Here is a 4,974-nt window from a genome sequence, read left to right as displayed (position 1 = left end):
TCTCTCTCTCTCTCTGTTGTTTCTTTACAGCTCCCCCTGATGACCAGTTACAGCATTACATAAGACACACATGGTACAAGCAAAAACACAAGTCAGTACTAAACAAACACGTTTCAACATGCTCTAAAAATCTGGTTGTACCTTTTTCCATTTCCCCCGATTGTTTACTTTTTATTAAAATGATTTTTTAAAAAGTATTTCTTTAAATGTTGAGTAGCTTAGTACTGGTAGAAGAAGAGCCCTGGAATTGGAAAAATATGTCCTTGGCTTCTTAAATGCTATAATATTAGAGTGATCATATTTTTGTGTCTGACAGAGATAATAATACAATGACTTAAGTATATTTCAGCTGAAATAAGGACATTTCCTAACACACTAAGAATCTATGGGAAACCGTATTTTGTTCCTTTCTTTCTTTGTTTTTATGGACGCTCATTTATGACATTTGAAACAACAACAAGCCAATGATTTTAATTTTTTTAGATACTATGTCTTTAATAGAGATATTTTTTATATATACATATGACATAATAACTCATATTTCATGAAAAATAATGCTGAAAAAGGCAGTGGATTTTTTTAAAGTGGCAGAAATGGGCTTCCATACATTTTAGTTACTTACTCACGTTTTAAAAAATACAGCATATTATGTAGGTATATATATATATATATATAAGTTTTATGATATTTAGATGATCAGCTATATGGCCACTGTGTTGTAAGGGCCCTTTTATATAAATCTGTAGGATTATAATGTACTGTATATATAATGGCACACAATGTGAGGCTGCAAGTCAGTCATAAACATGTGTGTGTGTTTGTTGTTTGCACAAACTGGCATGTAAATAGCCACTGAGTCACAGAGATGAAACAAACATGTTGACTTGTTGTTTCCATAAGAGGTGTGTGTGTGTGTGTGTGTGTGTGCTGGTATGTGAGTGTGTGTCTGACTAATATTTTGTAACTTAATGGAGGCACCCCCTGACACCCCCCCCCCCCCTCTTTGTGATTGGTCTGTGGCTCCAGCATCAGGGATTAGACCATGTTTCCCCACTTTACGTCCCCTGTTCCTCTCTCTCTCTTTCCTCTCTTCTCTTTTCTATTTCTCTCCCTCTTTCTCTGCACATCACATGATCCGTTACATCACGGGATTGAGGTCAGAGCTGGATTAGGCCGAGCTATGAACGAGCAAGAGGGGCAACGCAGGAATTACTGAAAGTGAGGGAGGAGAAGTGGGAGGTGGGGGCGGGGGGTGTTCAGATGGGCCGCAGATGAAGAGATGAAGAAAAAAGAGAGAGAGATTGAGACAAAGAAAGAGGAGCGCAGAGAGGCAGGGAGGGGGATGAAGATATGCAGGGCTTTACACTAAAAGGGGGATTGAACAATACAAAGATCTTGGTGTCACGTCTGATGCTCTAAATGCAGTAAAGTGTGTTTGACAAAGTGGAGCTCAGTAAGAATAAAACATCTGTAAAATCATTTTGCAGAAGATGAAAGATGTGTTCACTGTGCAGTAAGTCCGATAAAGAAACAGAGCGGAAATGTAGCAGAGTTATGGGGGCAAAGTTCAAAAGCTCAGGCAGGAACTCACAGACTGCACTGTAATCTGTCATCAGCCACTGAGAGAGAAAGAGTACTAGAGCAGAATACTCAGAGTGGTTCTCTATTCAGTTTCTATAATTAAAGGTCAATGTAGAAAGTGCGTCTTTGTTTTCTAGATATACAGCGTCAGTATCATTTAATGGAAAACAAAAAGAAAAGAACATGCATGCTTTGTATAAACATAGAATATTCTCATTTTCAACACGTTTGCTGATATTCAAAAGAAATGCTGATCGATCGATTGATTGATTTTATTGATTGGTTTATCAGACACAGGAACAAAAGAACAAACATCTAGGATAACATGTTGTTATTGTTATTTATTTCCATGTCTGGTAAATTACATTTATAAATCTGTTACCCTGTTCCATAAAGAAGTCTAACCTAACCTGCTGCTTTCATATTTGAACACTTGATGAGTAATGGAAGGCTGTTCACAACGTGGCACTAGAGTAAAAAAAGGACTACATTCATTCACTCGTAGTACTTTACATGAATGCACACTGGCCCTGGTATCATCAAAAGAAATGTTTTTGGCACAGTGTCTATCCATATATTCTAGAAAAGAAGAATGAAGTTTGGCTTTTAGCTGTACAACTAACTGGTAAGGCTAATATCAATTCAAAAAAAATAATGGCTTACAGGCATATGTTGTCAATGTTCATTTATAATGCATGAATTTGATCATTTAATTTAATGAAATATTTAATAGTAAAGTCATCTCCACACTATTGCATGTGTACAACCTGCAAATGCAGAGTTAAACACAAAATGTTAAATGCAATATACCAAAATGAAATCAGGAACAAAGACTTAAAGTGCTGTTACACAGTAATTGTGAGAAAAATGTGATTTGTTAATGTTTTCGGTTTAAGTTAAAAAACAGAAAAACATTTCCAAGTTAGCATGGAAAAATAATAAAAAACAGTTATACATGATTAGTTAAAGTTTTGTTGACCATGATCAGTAGTTCCCAACTCTCTGGCTTGTGACCTCTTAAAATGATGTAATGTCTACTTGCAACCCCTCATCACCAGTTGCATACTGGTTGTAACCTGTTCAACCAAAGAGCCCTCTTTTTCTTTGTTTTAAAAGGCCTGAAGAGGTAAATTATCCAGTAATTTGGTGCAAAATTTAGAAGATTAAATAGAAGTCTAACAAAATAAACACAATTTTATGTGGTAGAAAAAAAGGTCCTGGCCCCCAGGTGAGCCCCTCTACATCTAGATCTTGCCTGTCTGTGTGTGTAACTCTTTCATTTACATTTACTTTACTATGTTTGACTACCACAGCTAGTCTCGTGCATGGTTCTCTGTATTTCAGTTCTACACTTCTCCAGACAGTCACACATGCTGGTTTGGCAACGACTTTGAAGGGTGATGATAATAGTGTCTTTTCTGTCCTGGTAAACACTATAGTGATCCTAAATTGACCCTGTACTGGCACAGCATAGATCAGGGTGAACCTGTAAGAGCCAGACTACAGATTAGACTACTCACACTGGCATGAAGCCGGAACTGGATGGCCTGACTGGACCTGAGGTTCCTCCAGTCTGCTCTCCAACCAAGGTCATGTAGAGACAGTCACACAACGAGGAAACATGGCTCTGACATTGCTGGAGAGCCCTTACCTTTGGAGTTATTGTTTATTGTGAGATTAGAAAGAAACCGAGCAGTGGGACGCAGGAACCTGGTTAGCAGCATCATCATTTCTTCACTGATTTCACCTTCTTGTACTGGCTGTACGTGCTAATGTTTGGTGGACTTCATCTGTGTTATGTCAGGGTTTTTTTCTATTTATATTTGCAAGAGGTCAAAGTTTAATTAACGATACTTTATGTCCCATGATGCACTGGGAGAGCAGCATCTGTCACCGGGGGAACATTGGAACCAATTTGTCATCTGGAGAGGGAGAAGGCTTTAATCCTGCCGATGAAAAGAGAAATGTCAGGAGAAAAGATGGACATATGAGTGGAGAGATAGGGAAAGTGGGATGATGAGGAGAGGGTGACAGCACGGAGAAGAAGAAGAGGAGGACCAGGAGGAGGAGGAGGAAGAGTGAGACAGTAATCCTGTCTAATTCACTTAGTGTTGCGCTGAGGGAGCAGGACACTAAGAGGATTTGGGACATTCTGTAAATTAGATCAGCAAGAATAACAAACTGCAAGGAGAGGTGGAATGGACGGAACGAGGGGGCACACTGGGAGAGGTGGCACAAAGGAAGGGAACATGTGAAGTGACGGTGAAACATAAGGATGCAGGAACAGATGAGATGCCAGGAAAACTGTGAAAGAAACTTGGTTAAAAAAAAACGTTGCCACTTTGCCTCAGTTGAAAAAAGGGTAAGGCAGGAGACACCTGCTGGGGTGAAATTGCAAAGGTCAGAAATGTTGTCAGAGAGACATCAGCAACCTGTTGCCTCAGGTATCTGGAAGAATTCCCCCAGTGTCTCTGATCACACTTGTTTTGGATATTCTATCAAGCACCCAAACACCAAACGCTCCCATAATCCAAACAACCGTTTGAGTCCAACATATCATTAATCTGTGGCTCTTAACTCTGACTTTTACTATTAGTGATATTAACTAGGTGTTAAGTTGTAATCTGCAGTAAAGCCCTTAGCAGAAGTGTATGCTGAGGTTGACAGTGGCTGGTTGATCCATTCATACTGTAATACTGATCCTGTTACCACTACTAGCTGCAGATCACTCACACCTACTTACACTGCAGCACTATGTAATTTAGCAGCATTACTGCACGTTTACAAATCTTTTTTAACGACTGATTGCATTTTTTAAAATGCATAAAAGCCATAGATTTATTTAGCCAAATTCAAAAAAAGTTGTGATATTCATCTGACTGGTTTTACTGTAGTCAGTGTTGGAGCATAACAAAAGACAGCTCATGCTAATATTTGACTACAAATGAGAACTTGATTTGAGTTGTGTAATGATGATCTATTTTTGATACACAAAAGTACATATTTTGATACAGAAATGTCACAAAGACCAAGCTGAGGCTGCACAAAGGCCTTCTATTCATGGGGGTACGCTCTAAGGCTTTAACACTTCAAGGTTGATAAAAATGATCTTATTCCACTCCAACTGACACTTAAGAGGCTCTATTGGCAGAAATGTAATATAATATTTGTAGATTCGTTTTCATTAGTGCATAATCACCTGAAAATAAGAATAGCTGTGTTTTTATTACCTTGAGCCGTTTTTATCTACAGAGGTAGTGGGTCTTCTTCTACAGAGTCCGCCATGTTTCTACAGTAGCCTGGAACAGACAAACCAAGATAGGGCCTTCTGTGTTTTTCAGCCACCATAGTTACACTTGGAAGGCTGAGCTGCATTCAGATGGTTGCAATCTG

Source organism: Morone saxatilis, unplaced genomic scaffold (assembly GCF_004916995.1).
Source record: "Morone saxatilis isolate NCDOM2014 unplaced genomic scaffold, NCSU_SB_2.0 Contig8, whole genome shotgun sequence".
Classification (NCBI taxonomy): Eukaryota; Metazoa; Chordata; class Actinopteri; family Moronidae; genus Morone; species Morone saxatilis.
The sequence above is the reverse complement of the archived record's forward strand: the minus strand, read 5'-3'. Positions refer to the sequence as shown.